Genomic DNA, 22,504 nt, shown 5'->3' with positions numbered 1-22,504 from the left:
CGTGACCACTGCTGGTGGGAAGGCAATGAATTTGGCGTACTTTGGGGAAATCAGAATAGCTGTTGCAAAGGTCTGTCCTCCTGTGAGCTCAATCCTACTGCTCTACATTGTGAACAGAGAGGAACAGAAGCAGGTTTAAGTGACTCCAAAACCAGGCTCAGTACTTCAGACTCATCATTTAGATTCTGAAAATGCTAGCAAGAGCAGGGCTCATTTGTCGATCTCTGTTTGCAGGGGTATATTTGTTTGAAAAGGCTAATCAGCTCTCAGGATGCAGAGGCAATTGCTTAACTGTAAAGGAAAAGGAAGAAATTGTTCAAAGCTATTCAGATGAGGTAGTATGGTTTGCGTTTTGATGCCGGTGTGCAGCCAACTGACAAATGCTGAGCCACAGTCTGGTGTAAATCCAGGTGAATTCCATTAGAATCAACAGACTTGCTTCCAATTTATTCTGATGTAACAGAGAGCATATTTCCATTTAGATTTACATTAGATTTGTTTCCTGTTTTCCATACTTCAGTCAGTTTCCATTGTGTACAAAAACAGCCTGGGCCAGATCTTGATCTCATTTGCATTGGATGAAAACAGTTGTTTCAAATGGAGCTACACTGGATTTATAATTGTATAGATGAGAGCAGAATCTGATCTATTCCAAGTGAGCATTTCCCAGGGCGCTGCCGTGTGAGAACACCCCTGCTGCAGTGAAGTGATCAGCTGCTTTGCCATCGATTTCAATGGAGAATTTTCATCTAAACCCTGGACTGGAGCCCTGAGTTTGACAGCTGCTGCTTCGCACACCCAAGGTATAGAAGCCCCTCTTTCCTTCAGAAGACGAGCTAACAAGCCAACACCTCATGACCTAACATACCAATACCATGTATTGGCTTAGAAGTCAGGAACGGAAAGAGCTCAGCCTTGCCTGGCAGAAGTCTTCCTCAAAAGATATATTGGCCCTGATATATTTCATTTGTCACACACGTTGCTTATAACCCAAGTTCTCCATGTTGCCTTTTGCTTCCTACAGAGCTTCTTCCCTCGAGGCCCTTCCGACTCCCCTTGTTCAGTTGTAATTGGAAACGTTAGAAGCAATACAATGATTCTCTGGCAGATAAGGCTGTCTGTTTTGGTGGCCACGCTGCTAGCGATAGATTGGGTTATTACTAATAACTAATAAGAGGGTTATTCCCGGCAACATGTGCAATCAAATGGATTTACTCCTTCCCATTGAAGCTGCTTATTTCACTGCTAGCAGGAAAATAAGGCCATTTAGAGTCATTTATGGTAGTTGCAAAGGCTTTTCTGAGTAGATATACAAGCTATGTTGCCATAGCTTCTAGGAGGACTTTGAACTCAGCTCATCCATCTGGCTTCACAGCCTCTCACTCTTTCTTGTTCCTTGCTGTCCTCTAGAAGCCACCATTTCAATGGGACATGAACAGGCATTGCTCTCACTCTGGATCTTACAGGTATTGTACAAGCTCAGCTAACCCTTAAAACGTTTGCCTCCTGACTGCCAGCTATAACGCTTTATAAGCCTGGATATTCCACCTCAGTTCTCAAAGATGAGTTTTGCTGTGAAAACATGCAGCTTGATTCTTTGTTACCCAGGCCTTGGGGAAATGCAAAGCTGATATGCAGTAAAAGCAGCTACATCAGCAGCATATCGCTTTACGTTGATATGGCTTGCCATTTTAAATGAAGACATACCTATTCCATTTGCATATGCAGGACTCCTATGTGTTTAATTCCACAGTAACTTTAGGTTCCTTTACAAATTTAAATATTTCTCTTAATTTACAACATTTAGCACCAAACATGGGAAGACAACAATTACAAGAACAACAGCAACGACACCAATGACAACACCACACTTACAAGGCTATCAGTATTAGGAGCACATTATGTGGCAGATTGAAATTTCAGCATCTCTACGCTTCTCTCACCACGTCATCTCAGCCCTGTGCAGAGAGACTGGAAATTACCCATGGGTTTGGCCTGCAGTATATAAAACAGAGCCTTGAAAAAACAAGGTAATCATCAAATTTCCAGTGTAGGCGGCAATCTGTCTGTTAGGTTTGCACACATACACATTATCGGGGCCCACGAGTGCCTAAAGGCAGTCTTACAGAGCAGCACGGCAGCTCGTGCCTATAAAACACAAAGGCACACCAGGTTCTCTTCTGTCTGATGCTTCACAGCGAGCAGTAACTGAGCGGGACCCATCACTCGGTAACAAAGGCTGACATAAATACTTATTTGTGATTTTGTTCCCCACGGTTTTTATTCCACTGTGCAATTTGCATTACAACTGGATCCTAATTGTCCATTTTAGCAGGCAAAGAGCAATCTGATACAGATTATCATGCGTGAGGTAAAGCAGCAAAATAGGTGCTACCAGCCAAAGACAGCCTTCCTGTCTCCCAGGGTTTTGACACCGGCTGATTAAGCAACTGGGCAGCACTGCCTGGAATTAACATGAGCTTAAAAAAAAAAAAAAACAGGACAGTGGGAGTCTGCTTAACCAAAGTAAAAGTGCCATTGACTGGGGCTTCCTGATAACCCTGAGTGTCTGAGGCAATGTAGTCCTGAAAGCATCTCTGAGGTGATGTGGTGCTACTGTCCTCGGTGAAAGGACACCTGGGAAGTGACACACCATAGGGCCAGTATGGCACGATGGCCTGACGCCCTGCGAGGGAGCATCGGCACAGCCCCTGAGAAGCATCACTGGTCCCGCAATGTTGCTGGGAGCCCCTGGGAGGTAATGAGGCACATTTGGCTTCAGCAGCCTGTCTGAGGTAGCATGGCAGAGCCACCATGGGGACAGAGCCCCAGAAAGCAGCGTGTGGCCCTGAAAAGAAAGCCACATGGCTAAAAACCAGGAACACCTGGAAGGAGAGCACTTCCAGGAGGGAATGCCACACAGCCGGCCTGACTAAGAGAGGCTAACGTGGCACAGCTGCCCTGTGCCAACAAGCCCCTGCAAGGAAATGTGGTACAGCTGCCATGGATCAGAGAACGTGTATAAGTGCTTCTGGGGGAGGGAAATCCATAAGGAAGCAGCCTCAAAGGAGATGTGATACAGCCTGCTCAAGACCCTGAGAGCTCAGCCAGCACAGCCACTGCGTTGAATTCTCCTGTATATGAAAAAACCTCTGTATTCCCAGGGCTGCTAGTGCAGTCTCATTGATTAGAAGGCAGGGCAGGAAATTAAATGAGGCAGGTGAATTAAAGCCAGACTTCACAGGCTGCATCTGTTCCTCCATTCCCTCTGGGTACAACACTGATGTAACTTTTAAAAGTAAATTTAGTGCTGAGGAAAGCTGCCAGCGCTTGATGCATCCACGACTTGGGTACAGGAGAAGCACAGAAGAGCCGCTGAAACATGCCTCAGCCTGAGCTGCCTTGTTGAAGCCCAGTAGCTGGCGGAGATGGCCTGCCTGGGCTTGTCTTCTGCTCATGAAGCTCAGGAGAAGGAGCTGGCTGGGAAGGCCTGGCTGCGGCTCTAAGGTGGAGGTGAATGCAGCAGCAGCAAGCAGTGGTTTTGGTAATCCTGTCTGTGATGCCCCATCAATAGCAGGATCCCAAAGATAAAACACTCGTGACAAGAAGAAATCCCATCCATGGTGCAGCATGTGAAGTTGCAAACGTCTCCATCTTGCAATATGCCCAGGCTGGCACGCAGACAGGAGGGAGCTTGCACACCTTTCGGCTTTGGTCTTTGGTCTTGTCCACACCTGTGTTCACAGAGAACAAGGGAAACATCCACTTCAGAGCAGTTCTTACTATCAGCATCCTTCCTGGTATTTGGACATACAACAACAGCCCTATACGCTGCAGTCTAAAGAGCCTGGCTGTTTTTTGATGGACCTCGACAAGCGAGGAGAGACAGGACATCTCAGACAAGATATCTATTTTGCCACCTAAGTGGGTGTCCAGAAAAGGATTCGAAGCATGCCTCTGCCTGTTTGGAGACCTGACCTTCTTCTTGGCCAGACTCAGGTAAACCCCAAATGTCTAAACTACATTGTAAAAAGTGGTTGTTACCTCTTCTGAGAGCAGCTGAATGGTGCGATCCCAGTATTTAGCAAGCATTAAGGATGCCTGAAACTAAGGAGTAAGAGGCAGTGTGGGGAGGACAGGCAGTAGAAGTGGCAGTGTAGAAAAAGTGAGTAAAAGGGTTGTCCCACTGACTTCCGAGTCACTGGAAGGTGGCACAGTCCTATCTGCAAAGCATTTAAAATCTCTTGAATGAAAACAACAACATAATGAACAGTGAAGTAAAGAAAGAAAACAAGTCAGCTCTTGTTCCTTAGAGCGTAGTTTCTTTTCTCGTATATCTTGCATTGGATTATGGCATAGAGGGAAAAAACAAATACCTCAAATAGATCCAGTTAGCTTTACCTTTTTTTATGCTGTACCTATGGCTGTTTCCAGGTGGTTTGCTTTTTTATTTCTTCTTTTTCCCATGTGATAAGATCCATCATTTGAAGGACAGCAACCAAGCCAGCTCTTCCTGCTCTGAAAAAAGGCAGCAACTGCACTTAGAATAAAAGATTGTCAGGCGGATTTGAAGTGTCAATCAAAGCCTATCTCTGAAAAAAACATTAGTCCAAGCAGCTCGCCACACCACCACAGTTAATTTACTCTTTCCAGATATCCCCCTGAGCTGCAAAAAGCCTTCCAGAGCTGACCAGAGCTGCCAGCTACAGGCATGAGGTGTTAGAGTAGATACTGGACCTAATTCAACTCAGGTCAGTTTGCCTTTTGCAGCGCAAAAGACTGTGATTATCAGGTCCAGAGAAGTAAATACTGGTCTCCCAGGCTTGGTGAGGCAAACTGTACCTTTTACTAGAAGAGGGGCAGAGATTTAGGACTCTGTTGCTGAGTGTGTCCCATCTACAGTGGCATACCCCCACATTATTATTATTATTATTATCTAAATTATTATTTATGACTGCACCTAGGGCTGTGTGAGGCACTTTCCAAGCACTCAGGAAAGTACTGGCTCTGCTCCAGGAAACTCATTATTTCAGGACAGACAGACACGCAGAGGCGCCGCATGGTCAAGTGGCAGAAATGCTGACCCAACAGTGCCAGCACACTCTCCACTGTGTGCCTAGCTTGTTGGTTGACCTTGGAAAAGTCACATTCCTTCTTCCCACGCTTAGTCCAATCCCACTCTTTGTCCATCTCAGTTGCTTGGACTGAAAGATCTTCAGCTGTGACTATGTACACATCTTTGTCTGTCTTAGAATCTCTTTCTGTGCAAAGTACAAGGAAGTACTTGGGGAAATATTTTTGTTCCTAGGAAAAAAAAAACAAAACCTGGAAAATGAGAAACTCCATTTCCATGGCATTTCTTCAAATGCTTTTGTTGGAAAAAAGAATCAAATGTTTTCTTATTGCCAAAAAAGTCCAGAAAGGTGTGTCTTTCAGTTGAAAAACAGAAAATGCAGGTTTGGAGGGTTTGGTAAGACAGTTGCCAATCGTTGAAATTTTCTAGGGAAAGTGGTTAAAGAAACATCCATTTTATCCTGAAAATAAGTTTGAACCTAAAAATCAAGTTGTTCTGTGAGCAAGGGAACTGGTGAAACCCGTTCTCCTTCTGATTTGTGTATTACAACTGACTTCTATTTCTTCCTTTCTTGGTGCTCCCAGCTCACTGTAATATCCCCAGGGCACCCTTATCCCCTCCAGACCTCCCCAGCAAAGTCCTCGGCTCTTCCAACAGCTTCTTGCTTTGCAGGCAAGGGGCAGCAAGTGCAGTAGCTTGTTTGAAGCTAGGCAGGTACTGATTGACTAGCCAGTATCTAAATGCCAGCTGGTCACCTGGCTGCTGCATCTCAAAATAGATAAGGAGCAAGAGGTGTAATTACCTTTCCTTCAGTAGGATATTAACTTAAATATCTCTCTTCTATCCAGCTGCTGTTTTTTCAGGAAAATTGCAGGAATCTTGGGTCAGTGAGACCTCTATCGTTCCATCAAACTGGGTTGAATCAGGTCAGCTGGTTCAGAAGTTATTGGAGCGCAGGGACTGGCCCACAGATGAAAGAACAACACAAGAAGGCTCATTGCCTTATAAACCCTGGCTCAAAAATAAGGCAGTTTTGGTGTAACAATGGGTCCCTAATGTCAGGTGAGGTAGTCACCATAACAGTGACCAACCAGTCTCTGTCCTTTGGATATATAAAGGCTGCCAAGCTCCAGGACTGTCTATAGTGTGCTTACCGCTTATTTGCTGTATTTGAGCCTTCAGCCTAGAAATCAGGGCCCCGCTGTATAGGAACTGCTCAGGAGCCCAGACAGTCCCTAACCTGAGTCACTTACAGCTGGCTGGACAAAGAGTGGGAGATAGGGAAGAATAAATTATCTCAGATTTACAGGTAGGAAAACAAAGACCAAGATCAGCAACTTACTGAGGAATCCTGTGAGAGAGTCGGAAGGAGTCTCAGATGTCGGATGTCCAATGTCCCCATTTGGGGCCCTAAGCAAAGTCCACCTCGGCTCCTTCTCACTTCATCACCCAGGCAGAAGTCACCCTTTCATGGGCAATTCACTCTGATTCACTGCCCTCAGGAGCTGAGTCAGTCTTACCCACGCTTCTCTTTTGGCAGCTGAGACCACATGGCATGCTGATGAGGAAACGTTATTTGTTGTTTTGTTTGGGTTAATTATTCACGGGTACTGTGCTGAAAACACTGGGAGCTGCTTTCTGAACAGTCCTTGAGCTGGCATGCAGGGAGGGACTTACCAAACGCTGGTGGCCAGGCTGCCTTTCCCCGGCCAAGCTCTCTTCTATCTGCTTCCCTTCAGCCCTTGTCACACTCCCCATCTCTCATGGCCTTGGCTGTGCTCTTTGGCATTATCTGAATAAGAAAGAGGCAAATACTTGGAGCACTGCAGACATGCAATCAAAAATGGCATTTGACCAAGGAGGCACTGACCCTGGTGTGGGGAGAATATAAACCTGGTCCTCTGGCTGTTTAGTTTTTTCAGTCACACTATACAGCTGAGGATAAGCCACTTGCAGGGTGTCAGACCTGTTTATCCTTCTGCAAAAGATGCCTTCACCCTCCAGATAACCTGCAACTGTCTGGAAGCCTTTTTCCCATAGGCAAGGCTCTCCCTCTTTAGTGCATGCTCCTGGAAATCCATTTTTCATCTCAGAACAGGGCAGCCTGTAGCTTTAGGACCACTTTGAGGATGTTTACAATAAGACACAGCTTGAATTGCTCTAAACATGCTCACCCACATGCATTAGCACTAAACGGTGGTTTTCGGGGGTTATGGTTCCATAAACATTTTCTGACGGGGTAGAGACCCTGCATAGAAGACTTAAGCTTAGCAAAAGTAGGATTACGTTCTTAGTCACTCTTCTGAAGACCCTTAGAAATCATCTAGGGCTACCCCCTGGGGTCTCCAGAACAGAAGCTGAAGCTCTTGCAAGTTTCTAGGGGAACCTCTTCAGGGCTAGCATTTGCTTAGAGATTTTGTTATCATGCCTTGGACTGCAACCAAGATACTCATGGCCCGTAGGCAGCAGCTCTACCAGGCAGCCACCCCACCCAGCCGAGCCAGTAAGTGCAGGGCTGAGTCTTTTGATTCCTGTGAATTGCTCTTTGCTATTATGCAGACAAGAAACTGAGACTGTGCTGCAAACATTTCATCAGGACTTAAAGAAGGTCAAAGTTTATGGGGTGGGGTTTTTTGCTGGGTCCTAATAAAGGACACAACAAGTCTACTTAGACTGATACCAACCGCTGGTTGGGTTTTCTGCAAAACCCAGAAGAGGATTCACATTCTAGCACTTGCTTCCTTGCTTGAAACTTCAGGGGTTTGTAATAGCCAAGGATTTGCTGTGAGCCCACCCTGTCGCCCATCTGCCCCATAAAACACCAGGGCACAGGAGAGAGTATTTATCCCAAGTGGGCAAAATCCTCACATGGTATAAATCAGCACAACTACAGAGAAGTCCAGGAAGCTGTGCCATATCACACCAGAAAAGAACCTGGTTTAGAATATACTTTCCATTCATTAATTCTTTGCCTAGAGCCAAGACAGGCCCCCCCATGGGACACATCAGCACAGTTTCATCTACTGCAATCCCATGCAACTGCACAGGAGAGGAATTCAGATCCTATGGACCATGCTCTCCGCTGATGCAACCCTCTGCTTTTGTTAAATGAGTTTCTTGGGCTGAACAGTAAGTAACTGAGCTAAATACAGGTGTCACTTTCTGGCCTGTACGCTGCAAGAGGTCAGCAGAGGTAACTGCACCAGTGCTTTCGGAACTTAAAAATCACTTAACTGATTTCAAGGAGTTTACACCAGCAGAGAGCTTGGCCCGTGAGTAATACACATAAATACTACCTTCAGCCACAGAGATGAAGTCAGTCCCCCACCTGGCTGTTGCCTAAGTAACGCATCTCTAGGAGGATATTTTTTAAGCCAGTGTTATTTATCCAGTAGATGGAAGCAGGCCTGTTAAGGCCATACCAGGTCAACATATGTCTAAGCATGTGCTGAAGAACTTAATTAGTTCTCCCTGAGAAAAGAGACTCCCAGTGATATTTAAAGGATCGTTATCCTACTGTGAGATGCCTTGGAACCTGCTGTTAGGCCTAAGCTTAACAGGGCAAGTCTGTAGTAGCTGAATGGGAACGAAAAGTCTCCCCTCCATGCTGAGGAGTAATTACTGAGCAACCCCAGGAGGTCAGTGCAAGGAGCAGGCATCACAAAATCACACTGAAACCCAGTGTAAGGGACTCAATTCATGTCTGGGCTGTAATATCGGCTTTCTATGCAGGGTCAAACTGTGTAGATCCCATTGTTTTTCTGGTTTCTCTTTCTAGAGATCCAACATCATCTGCTCTGCTTGGTGAGTGCTTCTTAGGCAATTCCAGTGAGAGTGAGGAGGGGTGACAGGATAGTGGAGTAATATAAACCTGGAGTGAGCCACTGCCAAGTGTCTATGTCAAACATTGATCCTTATGTCATCACGGGAGTCAAATGTAGGCAGTAGTTCCTTAGCATCAGCTAAACTGGACCTTATGCAAGTGGCTCAGTCATAGTTTTCATTTATGAGGCAAAAAAACAGAGACTGTAAACTGAATGCCAATAAGGGAAGTAGCTGGGTTCCCCAAAGATGGATGGTTTTGTTATTCTGCCAGGCGGTAGCTCCTTGAATGGATAGACCTTTGGAAAACTAGGCTGAAGAGCCTCTGAATGATAAAGCAGGGTCCCAAGTATATTAAAGCTTGTATAAGCACTGGCACTCACCAGAGACACTGAGGCTAGATTGCAGAAGAGGGAGAATCCTGGACATGCTTATCTTGACCTAAGAGTGGCTTATACATCACATGGGACCTTGGTCTGCTCTTCAAGCTGTCAGGAGTTGTTCCTAGATGAGTTGTTATGGTAACTGCTAATGCCCTGAGATAGATGTTTTCAGGTGACTCCAGGCCAGAAAATCAACACCAAGAGATTCCAGATAATAGACTTCTGCTAAACTCAGGGCCGGCACCTACTTTATTTAACCTATTCACCAGTGACTTACTGAACTCCATTCTCCAGGCAAACCATATAGGATAACAGCTGCTTGGCCTCAATGAACCTCAGCTTCTAAAAGACTGAGGGGATCCCATGTGCTGTGGCTGAGTCTATGCCAGTAAATTAAATGTGCCTGGGACTTTCTTCTGCATTGAGAGGACAGCTGGCACCGAACGGCCAGTGTTTTCATATTAAATTCTTACCCTCCAAATCTGCATGGTCACATCCAGACAGCCCATAAGGAACGGTCCCTGGCCCATGCTAGCTCCTGAAACACATCTGGACTGGGCCAAAACTGCAGTGCAATACTCCAACATTGTAACAGAGAACAGTCATGGTGCTGGTTAATGTATTAGTACAGCACTTGTCTGACTGACTGCTAGAGGTGACCGCACAAGAAAGGAGCCTGAAACCAAGTGTGAAGGCTCTGTCAATGTGCCTGTGCTTATACCACATCCAGAGCCAGCTGGAGCTGTGCATCCTTAGGAACGGTCAGTGACAGGCACACAGCACATCTGGATCACCCATTTCTATCCTCTATTTGAAATGGCTCATGGGTTAAGTGGTGGATTCACCAGTTCAAGACAATATCCCTCCACCTAATATCTAGCATCAAAATGCAGCCAGCAAATTATCAACAAGGAGCAGCTAATGCCATACACCCGCTATCCAGCAGTGCTGCTGACTACACTGTAGGGGCCTCTTTGGTCAGTGCTCCACAGCATGCAGCTGGCAAAGAGCATCCGGGCGGCTCGCTGCAGCAGACAAAACTCGGGAAGAGTCATGCCAGTTTCAGGAACTCCCACATCACCACCAGACCAGCTGAGCAGCTACCTGGCTCTGGGGCCCTGCACCACCTCCAGAGCGAGCCAAACAGGTTCTGCCGTGGCGTGGCCTACAGTACCAGGACTGATCACACTTTGGGCATTTGGGACAGCCTGCTGCATGCCCTTGTGGATGTTGTTGCAGCTGTGCTGGATGGCTGCTCTTTTCATGTCGAGACTCGCTGGTGGTCTCCCTGCATTGGGCACTGATGGCTTGAACACCACAGGCTGGCCCAAGGCCACTGGGCTGGGCGGTTTCTCTCTCTGCTTGTTCATTCACATTCAAGTCTTGCTTTGCTTGTTTTACCCACTTGCAAACCATGTTATTGTAATATGTAGCTCTCTAGGGCAGAAACTGTTTTTCAGCATGTTCTTTGCTCAGCTTCTACTGCAACAGGATTGCAGTCTCAGTCAGTGCAGCAGTAATGTGATTAATCTGCACAAGGGGGAATTGCACCCTCAGTGGATGTGGTATTCCCAGTTCTGGGCTGCCCGTGTGTTTTCCCAGGGCGAGAGGTCATGTTGACTGAACTCCAAAATGGCTTGCTCGAACTTTTGAACACTAAGGTCCAAATAAATTTTCAGTATTAGCTGGTATGCTGATCCCTTTCCTGCCAAGCTGCAGCCTTAAGTGAATTTTTATGACTAAGTTACAAACCCCAGAAAAGACGAGCGAGAAGTGGAGATGCTGACTTGGCCTTTGCTAAATGCCAATTATCTACAAAGGCATTAAGAGGGGGTGGGGTGGGTGAAAAATAGGGTCATTTTCATGTTTTCTCTGGTTCAAAGTAAACTGTCCCGTGAGCCTCTTGTAGGAACACATAGCATACAGAGTGACCATTAATATTTATAGGCACGACACTGAGCTGCAGACCTTGGCAATCACAGCAACTCCACTTTTGGAATTAATATAGCTTTACTTGGCTGGCATCTCAGTACAAAAGTGTAAGTAGGAGACACCAAGTTTTTCAGGGAGAACTTAAGAAGCAGATGCTGACCTTTGATGGAGAGGGTCCATACCTCACTGAGTCGGTGAAATACTAAAACCAACTCTTAAATCCTCAGGGCTGCTGGTCAAACTCAGCACCATGTTCTCTATTCCTCTCTCCTCCTGTGGCTCCTAGGCAGTCCTAACGCTGCGTAGGCTACTCTCCTCCTGTTCCCCAAGGGTGCACACTGTTACCCAGCTGATACAGACTGGCATATCTCCACGGACACTATTGGAGCAACATGGATTTATAATACCTAAAGATCTGGCCAAATAATCTTACGGCTCAAAATGGTGCTGTAATCTCAATTGCAATGCAGCACCTGCCTTCTGTATTTCCTAACTCTCAGTTTAAGTGATAGAGAGAGCCCTCTAAAAAAGTCCTCTGCATGCTGAGGATCTGGCAAGGAGCTGAGTCACAGAGGCTGCACTCAGCCCAGGACTATGTACTGAGCAGGGTTATGGCTGCCAAGCCACACACAAGCATGTCTCAGAAATATCTAGGGGGACCATGCTACAACGATAGCTCAGTCACCCCCATGAGCCTTTAGAGAAATGTATCCCCCATACCTGGGCATTTATCACTCCTGCCACACAAAATACTTTGGGAGTGGCTGCGGTTGTCACAACCCAGTAATTCTTCGTGTCCAAGAACTCAAGGAGAGATGTGACTTCAGGGAGAGACTGTTCACCCCCCACAATGCACCCAGCCCTGGGAAAAGGAATACGAGATTGGACAAAGGTGCTTGTTCAGGAGCCAGGAAGGTTTTGATGAAATTCAAGGAGAAAAATACTAGAAATCCTACTCCCTTTTTCAGGTACTCACAAAAACTGAGCTGGAGCTTTCAGCAGAAGGCTCTAAATTTTCAAAACTGGCTAGTGACTTCAAGTGGGCACCCTGAACTCAGCACACTGGGGACAGAATCTCCTGGTGATTTTTGCATTGCTGCAGTTACGCCCTGCTTTTGCAGCATGTGGGAAGGTGCATAGCACGTTATGGAAATCAGGCATCTGTCAAAAGAGCGTCAATATGTGCACTCCATCAACTGAGTCCCTCAATCCTTTTTTACTCTTGAAAATTCAGGCTGTACAATTTAGGAAAATAAACACTGGAAACAACAACAAATAGAAATGCTCCTGCCATTAAAAACAAGGTGAAAAGGAGGAGCCGAGCCAAGTTAATCAGAGAGCTGAAATGAGATGTTGGAGAAAGGGGCCGCGGGTGACTTGGGGTTTGCAGTTAGCTGAGCGATGTGAAATCTCTTGTGTCTCACTGAGCTCTGAAAGTAAATGCTTTATTAAATCTTCTTTGTGTGAGATTTCAAGCTGCCTCTGGACTGGAAAATAGGACCATTCCAGTATGTGGCATATAATCAGGAACTGAAGTCTTTAGTGCAGGTTTTTCTGCAGAGGAAACTCTGATCAGCATAGACACATAACTCAGAGGGCTCAGGATTCAGAAAGCTGAATTAGATGCAGTACACCCATACTCTGTTGTGCACCTCTTCTACTTGGTATCCCCAAAGTGCTTCACAGAATTAATCATGCTGGTAGCAACAAGCCAGACATTAGGAAAGACAGCGCAGCTGAGCATAAATTCACCCCACTGAATCTAAAGACTGTGGGCCAGTGGGTCTCGGGTTCATTATCTCGGCTTTCATTCCCACTGGGACATAATACTTGCCCTGACTGATCTCCTTGGCACTGGCTATCCCGGAAGTCTCTAGTCTCACTGTATTTTCTGCCGCAATCTGGCCACATTTTGGGAAGCTGCAGCCTCTTGCCATCTCTGTCCAGCATTCATTGTGCTTTGCTGTAAGCTGGCGGCTCACAGCTTTTCCCTGTCAAAGCAGGACTGCGCCACCCCCAAATACTTGCAGAAAGTATCTACTAAAAAGAAATGGCGAGAGCCAGACACGATAAGAAAGAAAGAGGACAAGTGAGAGGCTCCCAGAGCACTCCCCCACATCGCACAATCCCCCTTGCCCTTTTGCACATCTTGTCTCTCCCTCTGTGCTTGGCCAAATAGCCGGGAAAGTGAGACCTGATCAGAGACAGGACAGGCAGCATCAATGAGATTTCCTCCTCCTCTTACCCCCTCATTTCACACCACAGCATGTCTGGAGCTGAAGAGCCTTGGATCTCAATCTGCCTGCTGGAAATTGCAGGGTTTGAGTTCCTGATCTGCTTTCTGCAAACCCCAACAGGAAAGTGTCCCAAAGGGCTGAGATACGCAGAGCATTCCCCTTCCTTTGCACCGCCCCCGCTGCAGACAAGCTCCTTGCCTACCTTTTATTGCTGACAAGAAGCAGGACAGAGCCATTCTGGATATTGGCTTCTTTGAGAGTCTCGTGCTCCTCAAGCTGCCTGGAGTTGTAATAAAATGTCTTCTTCCAGGAAGTGACGCCCTCCCGTACTAAGTGAGCCCGTAGGTCCATCACTGTGTCTCTGGGCCTGACCGTCAGGGGCATCATCAGGTCCTCGTCAGCCAGGTGCACTTTAATGTGGTACCTCTTCCAGCGAGAAAGACTCCTTCGCAGCGTGTCCATCCTTTCCAGCTCACCAGGGCCAGTGTGGCAGAGAGTAACATCCAGCTGGAAGGTCGGTAAAGCAGGGATGTGGCTCTGAAGAGGATGTCTGCCGTGAACAACTTAAAATGTCCTGCCAAACCTGCTCCTCCCAGTTGCCGTGCTGCATGCTTCACATTCCAGGGAAGAGCTCACCTGGCTCCAAGAGCCTGCTGGCTGGGAAACATCTCCCTGAATCATTTCCACACACCCCTAAATCCCATAATAATTATAACGTCTTCACAAAGTGCTCTTCATTCCAATGGCTTTCAGAGGACTTTAAAGCTGTATCTCCATAGCCATTAGAAACATGGGTGCATGTGAGAAATGAATGGGTTAGTAACCTCATGTCTTCTGCTCTAAAAAGTTGCCAGGTGTGGGGTAGATCTGTTCAACAAAGTAGGCGTTGAGGAACCTCATAGCTATTTAACATGGCCATTTTAATGAAGAAGAGAAAAGTACTCTGCATAGTGAAAAATTCCTCATGGGGGAGAGCCAGAGCTCGGAAGGAGACACACAGCCTGGCTGGTGTGAACACCCCTCATTGGTGCAGTGCACCAATGTTTCCCCCTAGGATATCTGAATAGTTATTGTAGGCAAACAGGCTGGGACCCTCCAAAAGGGGTAGGACTCATTCATTGCTCGTCATACCATCAGATATCTAATACTGACTCACACGTGCTCCTCACTGGTTCATCATCTTGATTTCCTCTTCCTTTCAGATCCCTGCCTAATTGAAGGGGCGGTTGTATCCTGCTCTAGCACATGAGCAGGGACAGCATCACAGGGCTGCAGGCACACCATGCAAACAGGTGACAACAGAGGCCTCAGAATACCAAGAGGAACAAGCAATACTTTGGTAAATACAACGATACCTCTGAAAGGAAAGAAGTGATGCCAGCCACGGGAGCTGCCTGTAATTGAATGATCCTGCAAGGCAGACTCTGGCAGTCACAAGATGATACTTCAGAGCAAACATCATCAAGATAGGGAAGTAATTTTTTTTTTCTCAAAAAGATCAAGTCACCCTCTTATCTTGTAGGTAATTTCCTGCAGCCCATATTACAGGAATTAATTCCCTTGTCCATTCTTCTCAACCCAGACCAGTATTTTCAGACCAAAGTACTGCAAGATAGTTGACTTCAGAGTCTGCTTTTCACTAAAAAGGGGCTGCTCTCACCCATTAGATAACAAAACAAACTGTCAGATTTTCAGATATGGCAGCAGTCAGCGCCCACTGAGAACAAGAGAGGTGTCCGCTCTCCCATTGAGAAACAAGGAGGTTTCCACCCTGTCTTCACACCTTCCTTCTTTTTCCCTCCCCAGCACATTATGTCTCTGCCAAGAACAGCAGCAAATATCTTCAGTTACACAACAGGCAATGGAGATTTCCCTGTGCACTTGAGAAGAACCGAAACTTCTGCTAGCAAAATTTTCTTTCCAGATTCGGTCACTGTAAAGGTATGATTGTTTTGGTGGGGACTGGGATTCCTGGGTCCTCACTCTACCACTGAGTTGCTGCAAAGGCTTGAGATGAGTCATGTCATGCCTTCATGTTTCTGTTTGCTTATCTTGTGACTACTGCATGGTATAACACGTGTCCATTGAGCACCTTGTGGGAAATAGGAACAGCTTTTGGCACAGTCATGGTCTGGAAGCATTTAAAAATGCCTGGATCTACAGATATGTCAATAATCTTGAAGACAGGACACCACCACCCCTATTAGAGACGGAGAAACTGAGCCACAGAGTGGTGCAAAGTTGTTAGAAAAAAAAATGTGAAAGGTTAGGCTCTGGTCCCCATATCTAGGCATCTCAGTGAAAGGTCTCATTTTCAGAGACCTACAGAAACTTTCAAGCCTGGAGCCTGGTGTATCCGTCTCCATTGGGGTGACATTCACTTGGGGAGCCAAAATTCATTGCTGGTGTAAAGCCAGAGTCTCAGGGGTAAAGCAAGGGTCTGATCCAATTCCCACTGCCATCCAAGGGCAGACTCTCATTGACGGCAGCCAGAACTGGATCAGGCCCCAGACACACTGAGGTCTGATGGCTCCGGCCAACAGAATTTGCCCAGTGAGTGCCAAGGGAAGCATAAGGCATTTTCATTTCAGCAGAGCCCGTCTGGTGTCAGCGAGTCCATCAGCTCCATCCTTCTAGCATACGTGACAGCCTGACAGCTGCCAAATACCTCCCTCAGACACCTTTCAGACGGCTCCTGTTTATTTTTAGGACAGCTCTTTCCAGTCAAGGCTCAGATGTGTATCATTACATAGAAAGGGGGGATGGTGGCAGAAAGAAAACACACGGCTATTATCTTTGCCTATGATGTGGTTGCAAACTTTTCTCATGCACCCCTATCTGCCCATATCAGGACCCTTCACTTTATGAAAAGAGATGATATTCTAGCCTATGAAAGCCAGGATAAGGAGAAGCATAGCAGTGAAGTCAGCTTATGAAATATTGAAGCAGTGAAACCCTCACTAGGACACATGAATGTCTAATGCCAGTTCCAATTAATTTTGAATTTTTCATTAAACCATTATTAAAAGCAAGAGGACAGCAGAAATAAGGGAAATTGACTTGGGCAGTATATTAAGTACCTTAGTTTTGCTAGAGGATGTTTTATTATCTGTCCAAAGCAATTATTTCACCAGCTCCTGACGGTTTGTGGGCTAAACAGAGGTGCAGGATAAAGTTCTAGATAGTCTTTCAAAGTTATTTTAATCTCCATCCCCTACCCTGTGCCTTGCAGCCTACTTGGGTGATGTCTCTGGCATGTCATATCTAGACAACAAGACATGGAGTCAGAGTTCTGAGAATCTGTGATAATGTGTCACTCTGGTATTATTTACAAATCAAATAAAAACTTATTGACTTAAGTTTTTCCCCATATTGAGGGCAAACAGAAGACATGCAAACATTCAGAGAAACACTCATTAGGAGAGCCTGAAAAGCAATTTAAAACCCAGGTGGGCAAAGAAATAAAGCAAAAGCATTTATAAAATGTTGTCTCCTCTTCTCCTGTTCTCAAAGCTTCCTTACTCCATTGACTAGAGCAAAAGAGAAACACCTGCCTAAATTAGGTGCTTCATTAAGATGCTTCAAGCTGGTTGAGGTGATCCTGGGCCTCATAATGTCTTCTTATAATGCCAGAATAGAGAGACTCATTTCTCAGGCCTTTTTTTTTGTTTTTTTGGTTTTTTTTTGGCAATGGCTGTGTTTTGCTGCTTGCTGTGCTACTCTCCTTGCAGAGGACAACAGAGGAGAAGTGGGATGTTGCTCTATAAGGAAATAAAAGTTTCTTTATTTTCTGGTAGCAATCATAGGGAAATTGCAACATCTGGGGAAAATTTGACCCTGATTCCCCTGGCAGAGCCTATAAGTCTTTGGGGAAACCACTCTCATAGTGCTGGCCTTTCAGGCAAGGAAGATGCTTTGCTGTTTCCTGAAGCTCTCTGATCCCAGGACTTGTGGTCAGTAATGCTGAACACTAAGGATTTTCCTTTGAAGTTTGTTTGGGGTGAGTTTGTGTTTAGGAGCAGATAGACAGCAAGGGATGAAGCGTGAGAGATGACTGCCCTTGTCAGATTGACAATGCTATACCTGCAACTCTGCAATGCTGGGTGCCGAAGAGGGGCTTTGTGTTAGGCTCCCCTAAGTACATGAATCTGCTGGCGGGCACGTTCTCTACCCCATGATTGTCCTCCTGCTCTGTTAACTGATGGTGCAGAGGGAAGGCTGCAGCATTCTGAGCCCTGAGACCCACACTGGGTGCTGGGGAGCACAGGGCTGGGAAAGGTTTGCTCACAGGGAGTGACTGGCCATGCAGGACAAATCATGAGGCTTGACAGTGATAACTTAAGGTTAGAAATCTCCAGTCCAATATGGAGCCTGCCACCTCATTCATTCAGCGCCCCAGATATCTCGGGTGATGGGACAGCTTAAGGCACTAGTATTTATATTCCTGAAGTACCCAGAGGCCCCAGCTAGAGCTGTACCACCATGTGCGCAGTGCTTTACAGATAAGTAAGATGAGTAAGGCCTCTTCTATCACCCAGTGCTTTCCTCCTCCTATCATGTGCTTGGTTATAAAATGGCTGGGCTCACTTTATATGTCAAGTTACATCTACAGGAAATGAACAAAGAGCTAATAAATGATTAATAAATGCTTTGAAAAATGGGTAATTAAATGCAACAGCTTTTTACAGTCCAACGGATAAGCACAAAATACGTAAGCCCAAGTGATAACGCTTTCTCCTGATATAACTTATCTACAGCATACTGCTCACATCTGCGAGAGTGCTTAGGAATACTATTAACTTCTTGCACACCAGGAATAAAGAGAGCCTTTCTATGACGGAGGAGTACTTCTCCTGGGGAGTAGGGCAAAATCTTCATTGTTTAGACCATTTAAAATCCAGAAAAGCTGGAAGGTGCTTATGTTAACATACACGGGAGGTGTGAGTGACAAGGGAAAGTGACGGTCTCTGCACTGACTCTGTCCTGTCATCTGCCTGTCAAGCTATAGGGTCCTGTGCTCCCAGGCCAAATGGCCTCTCTGTTCCACTGAATTCCCAGCCACAATCTCCCATCTTTGCCTGGCACAGGGGAAAATGTCCCTGTCATCCTGCCCTGTTCCAGACAACAGTCAGGAGCTCTCCATCTGCTCCGGCAGCATAACAGATATTTTTTAAAAAAGGTGTCTCAAAAAGGGGGGTTGATCCTCCTTTCGTTCTTTTTGGTACATATGAGGATTTCTGCCACTAACGCAGCTGAAGTTACCAAGCCAGACGGATCCTGCTGCAGTATCAGAATCGGACTCCAAAAGATCCTACAACTTCCCTGGCTAGCTGCCCAGCATCAATATTGCGTTACTGGGAACTGATGGACTCTTTGGCACGGGATTGAACTTAAAACAGGCTCCAGAAAAAAAAGCTATGTATATTCAGCTTTGAAGGAGCAAACTTGCCTGGTTTTGGAACACAAATGAACCTGCAGGTTTTCTGAGCAAAAGTTGGATGTGAGTTGGTGACATTTTCTGGTGGAAAGGGAGATGTGAAGGAAAAAAATGCAGTAACACACATGTTAAATGAACCAGTCAAGTGCAGACAATGGAAAAGCTGAAAAATGGATATGGGGAAAAGCATTTTGCGGTGGTAGTTATTTCTCACTGCAGTTCTTTATAACTTCCCAGATGGGAGATTCATGACCCTAGGAAGAAGTCTGTATCCTCCGGGGTTTGGCCTGCGGCAGCCCATGACTCACTTGCCTACCAGGTTTGGCAGTAAGCTGAGAAACAAGCAAGACAGCAAAATATCTTTTGGAAGCAGCAAAACAAGAGACAAATGAATTAATTGCTGGAAGAGCAAAAAAATTAACCTCTGTGTGCAAAGGAGGGCCCTAGATGGAGAGAAAGAGAGAGCACTCATGCCACCGAGGACTCCAGAGGAGCTGGCATCCCAGGCAGCCAGCTCCATTCGTTTGCAGGCGAAACAAATTCAGGATGCCTAGGTCTTAAAAGGTGAAATAGGTGGAAATAAAAGATTTGAGGCTTTACCAGCCGTTCCACCAGCAGCAAGATGGTTTTCCAGGGGCTCCAGGAAGAAAGAGGATTTGTGAATCTACATTGCCATCTAATGGCAAGGGAGAGCTTAAAGCTTTCACTGTGGCCCAGAAATGGGCTATAATAGCAAAGTAACTGAAGAAGAAGGGATGGTCGATACGGATGATTGTCCTTTGGTATAAAGGCAAATCCTCCTCTGTGACAGAATAGGTCTCACCAGTGAAGGCAATACAGCCAGCCCAGAGAAAGGAAGGGTAGCCACAGTCTTGGGATAGAGGCTGCTGATTCCTCCTCTTCTGGCATCCTCTCTACTCCATTCTGTATTAACCAGGAATGTTAACGTGCATATAGGATGGGATTTGCTTTCTTCTGGTGTACCAGGTATTGGCAGTGAGACAGGCTTCCCAAGCAGGTGCATGTTTCAGGTGCTGAGTGAATTCTGCCATCCTATTCAAATCAGTGTCAAATTCAGCACCTCAGGTGTTCAAGACCCTGCTGGGAAATGCAGATAACCAGGATAATTTAAGAAAATAGGTAAATTCCCCTTGGATCTAGGCACAGGAAGAGTAGATCTACCATTTTGGTCACACCTAGCCCAGTACCTTATCTGCATCCGTGGTGAGTAATGGTTACTTAATGAGAAACTATCAGAAAGAGGGTATTACAGATTGTTACTGCCCTGCCATACCCTTCATGCTGGGAGACAGCCCTGCAGGGAGAACCCACAAAGAAAAGGCATGCAGTGAGATGTGAGGGTTTACAGATTTTGTCATTTAAAAGGAAAGGCCAGGAAGAGACAAGTTTGATGTTCATTGTAGTGCCACCTTTGCTACAGTGTGCTGCTAATGATACACCATATTATATAGTTTCTACAACAGAAACTTTACAAGAGGGAGTGGACTATTAGGAGATACTTATGTTAAGAAACCAAAGGAAATTTGGTAAAGGATTGTCAACAGCTGCTTTCTTCCGCTTTGAAACATTTCTAGCCTTGACACATGCAGCTTTGCATATGAGGAAGAGCTGAAGCTCAGTCAATGTGAAAGAGAGGCAGGTGATCTTTTATGACCAGGAGTTTAGAAAGGAGCAGGAGCAGGCGGAGAAAATGGGAATATAAAGTGTCTGCTTTTCCCAGATAGTGAAATGGGACATAGTGTGGGTCCCAGCTAACTTCTGGGCAATACAAAAGGAGTAGGGATTGAGAGCATAGAAAATGTTGAGACCTGCTAGACTTCAGGCCATAGGTCCGACCTCCCCCCAGCCTGTTAAAATGCCTGCTGCAACATGCTTCCCATGCAGCATGCTGCCAAAGAAATGAGCACGCTCTCGAACAATCCAACTTCATTTCCTTCTGGTATCCTCTCATATTTACGCACCCAACCTTGCCAAGCCTTGCTAGGCCTAAACAATCCCTCTGAAAGAAAAGGAAAGACAAAGGAACTCCTTATAGCACCCTCCTGCCTGCCTGAAAAAAGGAAATGGTTTGGAGGGCTCTTCTTTCTCTCTTGGTTGCTCACTGCTTCCCAAGCTACTGAAAGCCAGAGGGGGTGAGAGTGATAGGATTATCATTACTGACAGACCAGAGTGAATTTTTCAGGTACTTCTTTCCAGTTCATGAAGCAGGGAGGGGAAGAAGGGAGTGTACCTGGTTGAAGGTACACAGGGTGACATGTTCCTTGGTGTTCCTTTTTAAATGTGGCTCTGAGTCATGCTACGGAGTTGATTAGAAAAATTATCTTCCTGCAGTAGAAATACAAAGGCAGAAGAGTCTTGTTCAATGTTCACTTCCCCAGCCCCGATTCTGAGCCTGCCCAAGCCTGTGGCAGGAGAGGGGCTGGTGAGCTGGCTGGAAAGCCACCTCTGCTCATCTCAATAATCAGAAATTATGAAGAAGCTGTGAGAGCAGCCATAGAAACAGCTCAAAACGCGCGCCGAAGGCTACATGCAGCTGTAGCTCTGGGGAGAGGCATGCAGAGTCTTGCCTCTGCCTCCATCGCACAAGTTCCCACATGCCAGGTCAAACGGGGCTAATGCAGTCCTTCCCCCCTCCATTTCTTCCTCCACTTCATGTGTCTCCAAAGCTGCGCCCCAAAACCTGCTCCTTCTGAAAAAGAGCTACAAATGGGGCCTGTGGCACATCCACTCCTTGTGGTAGGGTGACAGGGTGAAACAGGTACACCCATGCAGGGTCCGGTCTGGAGGCGGGATGCCAGTGATGGCATGATTGAGGGAGGGAAGCCCCAAAGGAGCCATAAAACATGGCCAAGTGGTTTGAACGCACAGGAGCAGCATGGGGGCTGGACCACCGGGTCGCAGCCAGCAGAAGAAAGTTATTAAAGGTGTACATTGCCCCAAAGAAAGCTAGTGGAGATCGTCATGGCTGCGCCGCACCGGCTGACCGAAGAGGCAGCTCCAGCATGGTGGTGGCTGCCAGGACCCCGTGTGTCTCCTCGGGCACTTCATTGCCGATCTGTGATCACCAGCACTGACCCTAAATCGACACCCGGGGTTTCACCGCCGGCCCAAACCCTTCAAATCCCTGCAACAACCCGCTGCCCTCAGCCAGGGCTGAGCCAGCAAACTCACATCGGAGGAGGGCAAGGGGAAATGCAAGCTGTGATGGTAATCAATATGGTTTATTAGTTTTTAATGCTATTTCTGCGGGTTCGGCAGCACTGTTAATTTAGTGCCTCACCTCGACTCTTTAAACCTGTTCCCAGGCTCAGAACATGTGTGGTTTTATCTTTCACTGTTCAAACCATCGGAATCGGACAAAAAATACCCATGAGGCCACCTTGTTGCAGCAGTACCTGCGGGCCGGAGAAAGGGAGGCAAACATGCCCGTTTCTGGGGGGAAAAGCACGTTTAGTTATGTGAGGCATGCTGAGGAGTACAGGTGCACACCGAGTCGGGAAGAGACGCCACCAGTTTCCCAGTGAACACGCAACTTACAGCTGTTAAAAATTCAGAGCATTATTTTATATATGGGGGGCTGGGAACCGCCAAGCGGCTG

General features: G+C 46.4%; 1 long non-coding RNA gene across 1 annotated transcript; it reads right to left on the bottom strand.

Moving 5' to 3' along the window:
* Positions 1 to 6,435: 6,435 nt before the first annotated feature.
* LOC103912176 lies at positions 6,436 to 13,957 on the bottom strand. The gene is made up of 2 exons (XR_663357.1): positions 13,651 to 13,957; positions 6,436 to 6,866 (listed from the first exon to the last, which is right to left on the bottom strand). It is a non-coding gene; the product is annotated as an uncharacterized LOC103912176 (long non-coding RNA).
* Positions 13,958 to 22,504: the final 8,547 nt, after the last annotated feature.

The sequence above is a fragment of the Pygoscelis adeliae genome, unplaced genomic scaffold (genome assembly GCF_000699105.1).
Source record: "Pygoscelis adeliae isolate BGI_AS28 unplaced genomic scaffold, ASM69910v1 Scaffold582, whole genome shotgun sequence".
Taxonomy (NCBI): domain Eukaryota; kingdom Metazoa; phylum Chordata; class Aves; order Sphenisciformes; family Spheniscidae; genus Pygoscelis; species Pygoscelis adeliae.
This window is presented reverse-complemented; position numbering and strand designations above follow the sequence as displayed.